We start from the raw sequence: 12,488 nt of genomic DNA on the forward strand, positions 1-12,488 counted from the left end.
ATTGGAAAGAACAGTCAAAGACCACTCTGTCCTTTCCGTTGTGGTGGACCATGTGGTGTAGTATAAACCACGACTCTAGCGACTGGCTGGCTTCTTTTGATGAGACCTTTGACACATAGCCTGATTCCTCCAGCTTACGGATCTCAGTGCAGTAAGACTTAGCTTGTGTAGGGTTCTTAGCAAGCTTCCGCTCTGTGCAGCGAAGCCTGGGGAGTACTGCGTCTGCAGGAGCCCGGAGAACTATGTCAGTCGTACGGCGAAGAAGAGGAGTTGCATAGCGGGGGACACCATCTACAGTCACTCTAGTGGTGGCTGTCTGGAGCAAAGCGAGAGCTTGCTGGTCTTGCTTCGAGCGAGTGACAGCTTTCTCATTGTAGGGCAAGGTATCCAGTTGCCACAGACGTTCCACGTTCCTGAGAAGCTCGCTGGAAGCTGAGGCTGTGGCGATGTGCAGGCACTGTTGGAGTCCAGATGATAGCTGGACAGTATCAACTGGCCCCTGAAGCGACCAGCCCAGCTTCGTGCAGATGGCAACAGGTGTGCCTGATGGTCCTGCGTGCACCGGCTGGACTGGAGTTATCAGGTGGGGCATATCAGACCCGATTAGGAGCAGAGGTTGGGCACGGTTCACGGAGGGTAAAGGAAGTCCTCTGAGGTGTTTGTATTTCTGCTGCAGCACACTGATTGGATAGGTGTGCTCAGCAAGAGCCAATCCCTCTGCGGTAAAGGCATGGGGTATCAGGTGCTTCTCGTATGGCCGCAGCAGTGATGATACTTCCAAGGAGACTGAGGCGCCACTGAGTTGCTTAATGCTTTGGTGCACAGTCTGCAAGGGTAGAGTCTCCGGAATGCTGACAAGGTTGAGCTGTTGCACCACTTGAGGAAGGACGATGCTCCTCTCAGAGCCGTCATCGAGAACTGCATAAGTCTCCATCCTTCGGTCACCGTTATGGAGGAGGACCTTGACCACCTTCAGCATTACTCTTTGAGATCTGTTGGGTCGATCCAGATACACCTTTGTGGGGATTAGGCTGACCGTGTACACCTTTCGTTTGGTTTCCTGGACTGACTCGTGCAGGATGGTAAGGTGTGTCTCCTTGCAGGTTTTACAGGGGCGCTTAAGCGTGCACCGGTCCTCGGTGTGATTACGTCCACATTTTCGACACCGCTTGCCATCCTTGAGCCACTTCAGGATCTGATCAGTGGTCAACTTCTTGAATTCCTCACAGGAATTGAGGTAGTGGTCCTGACTGTCACAATATGGACAGAACGGTTTAATCTTGGGTTTGACCTTTGTCTGTGCAAACTCTGCAGAAGATGTCTCTTCTCTGATTACCCTGTCAGCTACATTGAAGCACGCAGTATTTGGCTTCTCTCTGGGTTGAGCAGTTCGCTGATCCTTCCTAGCTGGTCGGGGGGTATCCGTCTGATACAGGGCTGCTGCTCTACTGGAGATCCGCCTTGCTTGTGACTTTGTTTGGAGCCAGGTAGCCAAGTCCTGAAGGGTGTAGGTTTTGTCAGTGCCAGTCTGCAGAATACCATATCGTAGGCAATACTCAACGAAGCCATCACGGTAAGCAGGAGGCATCTTACTGAGCAGACAATCAACGTGGGAACCACAGTGGAGCTCATATCCATTCTGTCCTTCCAGTGTCTTTAACATGCCTACCAAAGACTGAACAGACAAGGCAAATGAGTCAAAGGCGTTGGCATCACCAATTTTTAGAGCAGGCGTGTTAAGTATGGCACCTAGCTCACTTTGAACCAGCTGTCGTGGTTGCCCGTACTTATCTTGTAGAGCCTGAAGCGCACTCGTATATGGTGCTGGGTCATGCATGTACGCCTTGGCAAGCTGCAGCGCGCTTGGGAGCTTTATGTGTCCAATCAACACTTGATATTTATATTGCTCGCTGAGGTTAAGGTTGCTCCCCAGTACACTGTCTAGTGCAAGCTTGAGCAGAGCAAAGTCACTTTCCCGACCACTCTCGAACACTGGAAGGGAAGGTCGAGGGATTCCAAGGGCTGATGCTATGAGTAACTCGGCTCCGGGTAGTGGTGTGTAGCCAGGGTAGGGAGCGGAGAGAACTGGAGCAGGCAGTTTCCCATGGTGAGTCGAAGAAGGTGGTAGAGCTCCATAGCTGGCATGCTGAGCAGTGTTGAGGAGCTCCATGGTTGGTTGGCTGTAGTTATAGGCTGGTTGGTACATTGTTGAAAACTGAGACTCTACTGGATAAGCAGGAAATTGTTGGTTAGAGTGTGCACTCGTTACTGGTGCTGGTCCACCGGGACGTTTTGACTCAAAGGATGACGCCACTTGAGGTGCAGGATGAGCCAGAGGTGCTGAGGTGATGACATGCATTGCAGGGTGTGGCACTGGTTGTGGCGCAGGAGCAGGTGTTACCACTGGGCCAGGTTGTAGTTTCACAGACATAGATGCCATGGGTACTGGACTTTGGGGCTGAGCTGTTGGGTTTGCTGTAGGAGTTGGTCTAGCTGGGGTGGCCACAGGTTGCGGCAGTTGCTGTGTTCCAACAGGAAGCGCCATAGAGAATGGAACTGGAGTGACTTGATGCATCACTTGTGGGGAAGGAATAGGTGGTTGAACAACAGGAGCAAGTGTTGGAAGTGACTGGGTTGACCGCAGCTGGGAGGTGGCTGGAAGTACGTCAACCTGTTGTACCTGCATTGGCGTGGGTAGGCCCAGGAAGGGTACTGACTTGTCAGAGTTTGAAGATGAATGTGCAGCTGTCCAGCTACTGGAAAGCATAGAAGAACGAAGCTTAGCGATCTCAAGGTCCTGTTCAGCCCTTGTCAGGTGCTTCTCTCTTTCTAGCCGCTTAGTGAGGGCTTCTCTGGCTTTGAGTGCTTCCTCCTGGAGTTGCTGTGCTTCCTTGGCTTGGTCATCCAGCATTTTACACTCAAAGTCAGCTTGAGTTTCATGCTCGATCATACAACGCATATCTTCCAGCTCCAACTGCTTTATTCTCTCTTCCAGGATTGCAGCTTGTGCGGTGGAGAGACCCTGATTGGGACAACTGAGTAACATGTACGCCTACTAGATCTGCTATGCATGTATGAACTTCTGTTGGATGACCTGCTATGGTTACTGCTGTGGTGGCTGCTAGAGCGAGAAACAGCAGTTGGTAGGTCCATGTGCGCAGGTGGTTGGAATCCAACTTGGTAGTCATCCAGGTAAGCAGGTAAGTGACGTTCTCTCTGTGGACGTCTTCGGGGCTCTGTGTTGCCTGATGCTGCATTGTCCATGATCCTCCTCTTAGGTTGCACTCAATCCGGTTCGAAGGACCAATGTTTGAGGGGCGAGACTCAGTAATAAGGATTGCTGGTTGAGGCGGTAGACCATGGACTATGATCCCCGTTAAAAGATCAAGGCACTAGACAGAGAGATCCCTTCTTTCTTCTTTATTGAAGGTTGTTGGTCACTTTACAAAGTGTTTGTGTATGTATATGAGTGTGTGGGTGTGATGTATGTATGGCGTGTGTGTGTGATGTGTGTGGTCTGAAACATAAAGGAAATGTAATACAATGTATTAGACTACTGATATTATAATATTGTTCAACAATAACACATTAATAAATAAACTGTAATGTAGCATAATACAGTGACAGAGGTGTAATGTTAGTCATTATACAATTGCCAATACAATATTAGCAGATACTTAACAGCATAATGTTATGAGAATAAACAACGAATATTTACAAATTCAAACAGTTCAAAGTAAGCTAGTCACACTCATAACAATAAACTGTGTAACAATATTAACACTACAAACAGTACATTCATCATTATTAAGCCATCAAGCATTCAAACTTAGCTGCAATGCTAACAAGAGACAGAGCTAAACTACTTAGCTGCAGGCTTCTTAGCTAACTCAACAACAACATATATTGTAATTAAAACTAACACAAACTGCAATATTAATCAAAATATCCATAACTAAGAAGGTGGAAATTACTCACATTTCCTCAAGAACGCACACACGATATGAGAAACACGCAAAGAAAGTCCCAGCAGCTTCAGTCAGTTCACTGGCTGCTCTGTTGCTCATCAGTGTGACTGGGCATGCCCTGGACATGTCCTGACTGCATGTCTTGACTGCAGTACCGCTGTTTCACCAGTAGATGGCATTCCACAATTGGGCTTTCTCACATCCACGTTGTTTCAACATCCCTTTGCTACCTAAGGATATAACTTCTGAACTCAACAATAGCAAAGCAGGGTTCACATAACTAAATCAAAATCACCAGGCTCCGTACACTTGGTCACATGATTAATCGCCTGCATTAATTGCATGGAAATGTACTTTTACACAGGACAGACGTTTTACAAGATTCACAGATTTTTTTGCATTTGCTTTTTTCATTTAAGCTCTTCAGGTCAGGTGAATAAACTGAAATGGTACAATAATATATTACAAAATACCTGTTGCAAATATAACATCAGAAAAATTAGACCGTTTCTGACGCAACAGGCCACCCAACTCCTGGTACAAGCAGTCGTCATCTCACGCCTCGACTACTGCAATGCCCTGCTAACTGGCCTCCCGACCTGCGTAGTAAAACCACTCCAAATGATTCAGAATGCAGCAGCACATCTGGTCTTCAACCAGCCAAAACGGGCACATGTCACCCCGCTGCTCATTGAGCTCCACTGGCTACCAGTTGATGCTCGCATCAAATTCAAAGCTCTTACAATCGTCTACAAGGTGATGACAGAACAGCTCCTTCCTACCTGCACTCACTCCTGAAGGCTTACGCTACCTCCCGGCCGCTGCGCTCCTCCAATGAACGTCGCCTCGCTTTGCCAAACAAACACTCACACAAAGCAATCCAGACTGTTCTCATACAGAGTTCCCCAATGGTGGAACAAACTACCTTCCACTACCAGATCAGGAGAATCTCTCGCTATCTTTAAGAAACTCCTGAAGACAGATCTCTTCAAAGAGCACCTACTATCTTAACACCTCTAACACACTAACTACTTCTAACCTCATTTCCTTCTTCCCCTCCTTCACTTCTCTATCCCTTTATTTCCCTTCAACCTCATTTAAGCACTATCTAAAATGGTTTATCTTAATTCCTATTACTTTTGTACTTGACTATTGTAAGTCGCTTTGGACAAAAGCGTCTGCCAAATGAAATGTAATGTAATGTAATAATAAAAAGTAAATTTGGAAATGGATGCAAACAACAACTATTTACAAAAGAACTTGTCTGTAGGAAAGCAGTGAAACTACTGCTGTACATATAAACGCATTACTGGCACCTAGTGGCTGCTAGACTGCTAGACTGTGGATACAGGGTACATAAGTTTGAATACAGAATTTTGTGCAATTTTTTTAATATTCTGCTTCTGAAATTCCATGACATGACATGTAAATATGGTCTTTCAATATGGACTTGCGATGACCTGCCCTGTGGATGTTTGTAACAGCACTGCAAACTCATAGTAATTAGAATGATAGTCTGTTACTATCAGGTAGGCTTTGCCTTTCAGGTGAATCAAATCCATGCCCACTTTTTACCAGGGCTTTGCTTTTTTGTCATGAGGCTTAAGTGTCTCTCTTGAAAGATGAAAGCTGTCTGGTGAAGATGAGATTCCAAATGGAAGACGTCTTCCATACAGTGTGTTGAAAGTGCACAGTTTTGTGCTTTCTTCTTCCAGAACAATTTTTAGAAACCTGATGCTGCACCCAGTTTTGAGAAATAACATGTATCTCCATTGTGCTTGTGATGTCAGATATTGTGGGCAGTTTTTAATGTTCTCTCTTGGATAATACAAAGTCTTAGTTCTCCATTGGAGACTTCAGCTATTAGCATATCTAAGGTCTCTTTCAGTTTCTTCTTTAATGTGACTAGAACATTCCTTACTGCTTGTACCACAGGCGCTGCATTCTCTTTTATTTTGATTTTGTATTTGCCAGGTAGACATCTTATTTCTTTGAATACATCTTGGTATTCATCCACCATGTTCACATATTTCTTTCTTCTTTTTCAGCAGATGTCATCACCGCCTGATCAATACCAGGGAGTCTCTTGATTAGCCCCACTTTCTCACAAGTTCTTTACCCAAGAATGGGTTGTCTCCTACTATGATAAACATGGCATGAACTGTCAGACCTTTTAATGTAAAAATAGCTCTGCCTGTATTAGGAATTGGTTTGTCTTCGTCTTGGTTATCTACTTGTTTTGGACTTTCAACTAGTTCAATTCTTTTGATACGAAATGTTTACTTGTGCTTCTGTGTCCAATTTAAATAGAATTTCTGTTCCATGCATGCAATCCATTCATCCATTTCATCATCAGCTACAGTTCTGATAAAGAATGCAGTATCATCATCATTTTTAGAGCATCCCTTTTTTGTCATTTTTCATTGTGATTTTTTAACCTCATTTACAACAGTCTACAACTGTATTGTGCCACACATATGACAATTGTTGTGTCTAGGTTTCTGCTTGGTGAAGCCAGATTCTTCCTTGCCTTTTGTATTTGTGACTTTCTGCTCAGCATCCACACCTGCTCTTTCTTTTTCATTTTCAAATATTTTTAGCTGGACTTTGAAATTGTCTGATGCTTGGCAGATCTGTCTGTCCGATCACAATCTGATCATGAAGTCTTAAGACGTTCACATAGTTTTCAATTGATTCATGCTCTCCTTGGACATATCTCTCGTATGTGTAGTGTTAAATGGTCAAAGAGCGCCACGCGGTGGCACCTGTGAAAAAAATGTATGTTCTGAAAATGGAAATAAAGGTTGCCAAACACGAGCTCTGTTGTTGTCGAGGGAATCTTTTATTTAACTGCACAAACAGTCATCCTAACACTACAGTAAGTCTTACTTTTTATTGTCATGCAGTACTCTTCTAAAATTTCCATCAATGCTGAAAATGTTTCCCTTTCTTCCTCTGTGAAGACAAAGGGTTGTACACATTAAGTGCATTCTGACCTGTCTGTGTGGTTAGTAACAGTGCTATCTTTCGCAGGTCTTCTTTCCTTTCCGGTCCAAGTGCAAGTAAGTAAAGCTCAAAACTCTGCCTGAAAACCTTCCAGTTTTCACTGGCATTCCCTGTCAACTTCAACTTGTCCGGTCGTTTGGTGGAATTCATGCCTAAACTCATTCGGACAATAATATACAATTATTGTCCGAATTCGGACAATAATATATAATATAATATAAAATATAATATAACTCATAATTTTCATGCGCCAGCACCGGTCGCATAAACACACACAGGTGAGGGGGGTTTAGCCGTGTTTAAAACTCCATAAACACACTGAACTGAGCTCTGAATTAAAGTTAGTTAAGCTCTGAGCTGATCATGAAGTTATTTATCTGTTTGTTATATTTACGCTGTTTAAAAGATGATCCTCACATTACTGAACTACATGAAGAAACTCTTAAAAATAGCAGCGTACACCGGCTCGCTCTGTTGCCAGATTGGGCGGTTTCATGCCAAATGTCGAGTTGTATCTGAAATTGTCTGGAGGAAACGCTGTGATTTGACAGGTGAACAAAACTACCAAGTGTTAAGAGTTTGGAAATTTAACTCGGCTGTGTTATAGTTAGATATCTAACCCTGCAGAGACAGAACCTTTAGTCCTGCTGATGGAAAATTGAAGCTGTGTTTATGTTTGTTATTATATGTGAGTAAGTTATTTTTTTCTTTCATTGCTTGCAAGGTTGTTTTTATGTACTGTTTTTACGTTTTTGTTTCGTGTGTCCAATGATACAAGGCACAAAACACATAATACAAATATGCAGATAAACTCATTTAAATGTCATTTTTGTAATCAATGATATTTAAGATTTATGGTATTTTATTTAAGATTTATGATATTTTAGTTAAGATCATGTTGGAATAAACCCTGTAATATTGTTAATATGACGAACATCAGCTGTTTGGGTGGTTTTCTCAGTAATTATGTGGATTTGAAACACGTTTTACCCTGTGGATTGGTTTTATCTGAATCCCACTGTAACAATCTGGCAACCCTGGTGGCTCGCTGTCCGCTCCGTTTCTTCGGCTGTCTGTTGCTTAGTAGCGAGACCCGCAAAGCATTTTGGGACACATTCAGCTCGCTTAGTAAGCAGCGAAGTTTACTATAAATCATGATGCATTATGGGAGTTTTTAGTGCCCTCAAAATCACGTTCGAATCCCCCCTTATGATTCGGACACTCAAAGAAAAATGGCTGACATACTCAATAGTGCCCTAACTAGTAAATAGGGAGCCATTACGGTCACAGCCTGGGATTCAGATTATGAAATGCACACTTCATTATAGATGCTGCTGTACATGAACAAAACGCATTACTGCAGCCTAGTGGCTAACATCAGTACACATTTCTGAATTTATTACACCACCAGAGGGCGCTTCTCGAATGAGTCCAAAATGAATGGATTTATAAGGAGCAACTGAGAACTCATATATAAACTAAGAAAATTAGTTTATATATGTCTAATAATTTGTACACATAATTACATACACATATAATTTTTTAAGTGTTTAAACTCTGGCTGTATCTTCATCATCAGCTCACCAACCAGTAAGAACATGCAACACCTTTACTGCCCCAAAACTGTAAAAGACATAATCGGTCAAGGAATATCGTGGTTAAGTGGATAGTTATTATTTTTAATTGAGTTTTTGGGCGTTTAGCTTCATTCACCCCGATTCATTTTAAACTCACTCGTGGGCTCCCTCTGGCGGTTCGCAGTAATTTTCAGATATGACGGCGAAGATATAAACTGGCTGTGGCTAAACTTTATCCACCTTCCAGACTTGAGTAGCTCGTAGCTCCTCCATATCTGTTATGTATTACACTGTGGGATAATAGTGACTGAATCATTTCAGTATTGGGTGCATCTAAAAGTAGCTGAAAAAGCATGCAAACATTAAGACGGCTAGTGCAGCTAATAAGTGCAATAAGGGCGCTTCCAGTTTCAATCTCTGTTTTCAGAGCTTTTCAGCTCACTCTGATGTAGCTGAAGATACGTGATTCTGTGCAACAACTATACTGTTAAATCCACGTTATAAATGGACTACCATTACCAAGTGCTTGTCTAACAGACAGCAGGCACACAGGGCACTCCCCTGGCTGGATGTATCTTTACAATATTAATGTTTTACTCATTTTAAATTAAGAATGAACAGTGACGTTATCCATGTACAACTATGCCTACATACTGTAAGTTTGGAAGTGGGAAAATGCTGTGAAAAAATATATTTATTTTCTTTTTTATTTAATTTTAGGCAGTATGGCCCCAAAATTATATGTTTTGTGTGGTCAACTTTATTGTATTTGTTAATTTACATCCACTCCTGCATTTAAGCATTTGCATTTAACCTGCAAACATTTTAAATAAAGTTGTGACTGTAAAGTACATTATGTATCATTTTGCAATGTTGCCATTTCTTCTTACTTAACTTAAAATATGATCACGTTCCTGTAAAACACAACTCACTTCAACCAGCTCTAGAAGTTGGGGGGAATTCGGTTCAAAGAATCTACTAAGATACTTTATTACTACCCCTATATCAAAAGTAAACAAACTAAAGTAAACCAGATTTGTTGGAGAGAATGTGGCCATATCAATCCCAATCACCTGCATGTTTTTTGGTCATGTGTGAAATTACAACCACTCTGGTCGGAAGTATTGGAAATATTAGAGGAAGCCCTCCAATATGAAGTTCCGAGAGATCCACGGATTTTATATCTGGGCCTGATTCCGGAAGGTTCGATTGAAAAAGCGGATGTTTAAGATCTTTAAAATAATGATTATGGCAGTAAAGAAAGTTATTACAAAGAACTGGTTGAAAAAGAGTCACCAAAAATAAAAACAATGGATGGAAATGATGGAAGAGATATATAACATGGAAAAAATGACATTTCTTCTGCGTATCCAAAAAAATGCGGCTGAGCAGAGCTGGCAGAAATGGACACTCTACAAGAACTACAAGAAGAGTTTTCTTTTCTTTTTGTGTGTGCATATTTGTGATTGTACTTTGAAGTTCTTTCTTTTCTTTTCCTTTTGTTTTCTTTACTTTTGTGATTCCTATGTATCAAAACAAAAATGCTTTAAATAAAGAGTAGAAAAAAATATGATCACATTCCTAAAATAATGTACTTTGTTGCCTAAATCATCTCCTCATGATGCTGGCCTTTTGTAGTAAAATCACCTCAGTTGATCAGACCACCTGTATCAATATAGATATAGTCATTATCGTACCTTTTTTTACACTTCACAGGGAGAAATATACAGCCCATTTACTCATTTACAGTCTTTCTTTCTTTTTTATATATCTTAGTTTAATAACATCAACAGAAATTATAAAACACTATTTTTTTTGTTTCCATTTTCTATTCTGTCCAAACGTTTATCGGATTTGGGGCTGTACATTTATACACTGCTCAAAAAAATAAAGGGAACACTCAAATAACACAATAAAACTCCAAGTAAATCAAACTTCTGTGAAATTAAACTGTCCACTTAGGAAGCAACACTGATTGACAATCAATTTCACCTGCTGTTGTGCAAATGGAATAGACAACAGGTGGAAATTATTGGCAATTAGCAAGACACACTCAATAAAGGAGTGGTTCTGCAGGTGGGGACCACAGACCACTTCTCAGAACCTATGCTGTCTGGCTGATGTTTTGGTCAGTTTTGAATGTTGGTGGTGCTTTCACACTCGTGGTAGCATGAGATGGACTCTACAACCCACACAAGTGGCTCAGCTAGTGCAGCTCATCCAGGATGGCACATCAATGCGAGCTGTGGCAAGAAGGTTTGCTGTGTCTGTCAGCGTAGTGTCCAGAGGCTGGAGGCGCTACCAGGAGACAGGCCAGTACACCACGAGACGTGGAGGAGGCCGTAGGAGGGCAACAACCCAGCAGCAGGACCGCTACCTCCGCCTTTGTGCAAGAAGGAACCGGAGGAGCACTGCCAGAGCCCTGCAAAATGACCTCAAGCAGGCCACAAATGTGCATGTGTCTGCACAAACGGTTAGAAACCGACTCCATGAGGATGGTATGAGGGCCCGACATCCACAGATGGGGGTTGTGCTCACAGCCCAACACCGTGCAGGACGCTTGGCATTTGCCATAGAACACCAGGATTGGCAAATTCGCCACTGGCGCCTTGTGCTCTTCACAGATGAAAGCAGGTTCACACTGAGCATATGACAGACGTGACAGAGTCTGGAGACGCCGTGGAGAGCGGTCTGCTGCCTGCAACATCCTTCAGCATGACCGGTTTGGCAGTGGGTCAGTAATGGTGTGGGGTGGCATTTCTTTGGAGGGCCGCACAGCCCTCCATGTGCTCACCAGAGGTAGCCTGACTGCCATTAGGTACCGAGATGAGATCCTCAGACCCCTTGTGAGACCATATGCTGGTGCGGTTGGCCCTGGGTTCCTCCTAATGCAGGACAATGCTAGACCTCATGTGGCTGGAGTGTGTCAGCAGTTCCTGCAAGATGAAGGCATTGAAGCTATGGACTGGCCCGCCCGTTCCCCAGACCTGAATCCGATTGAGCACATCTGGGACATCATGTCTCGCTCCATCCACCAACGTCACGTTGCACCACAGACTGTCCAGGAGTTGGCGGATGCTTTAGTCCAGGTCTGGGAGGAGATCCCTCAGGAGACCATCCGCCACCTCATCAGGAGCATGCCCAGGCGTTGTAGGGAGGTCATACAGGCACGTGTAGGCCACACACAATACTGAGCCTCATTTTGACTCGTTTTAAGGACATTACATTAAAGTCGGATCAGCCTGTAGTGTGTTTTTTCACTTTAATTTTGTGTGTGGCTCCAAATCCAGGCCTCCATTGGTTAATAAATTTGATTTCCATTGATGATTTTTGTGTGATTTTGTTGTCAGCACATTCAACTTTGTACAGAACAAAGTATTCAATGAGAATATTTCATTCATTCAGATCTAGGATGTGTTATTTGAGTGTTCCCTTTATTTTTTTGAGCAGTGTATATCTTGCTTACAATGTTGAGAATATTTAAGCTTTCTCTTTTGAACATCAGTCCAAATTCTCTGTAACAGGTTTTTGGCCATGCTGCCCAAACCCGGCACTGTAGATGTGTCTGTACGGGTGGATGGTTTATCTGATAAGCATCCCGCCTACATTCAGCTCAGAAGATTTTTCCACTGAATTTAAGGCCACTGAGAAACACAGGGCAGGCTGCAACAGGACAGTCGCTGCTCGCCCTGAAACAACAAAGTTCTTTTTCCTCAGAATTTTGTTGTAAAGTTCTGAGGAAAAAGTTGCATCATAACATTTTCCCCCACAACACACATCACAACACCAAGCACAATCATCATTTATAGTAGATACTGAATAATTTAAAGTGTATACTACACATTGCTTAGTGGATATTTTATAATTCACAGGGGATTCATAATGCATATATTGGATACTGAACAATTCACAGTAGATACTTAGTAATATAGTAAAA

The sequence above is a fragment of the Astyanax mexicanus genome, chromosome 8 (assembly GCF_023375975.1).
Source record: "Astyanax mexicanus isolate ESR-SI-001 chromosome 8, AstMex3_surface, whole genome shotgun sequence".
NCBI lineage: Eukaryota > Metazoa > Chordata > Actinopteri > Characiformes > Acestrorhamphidae > Astyanax > Astyanax mexicanus.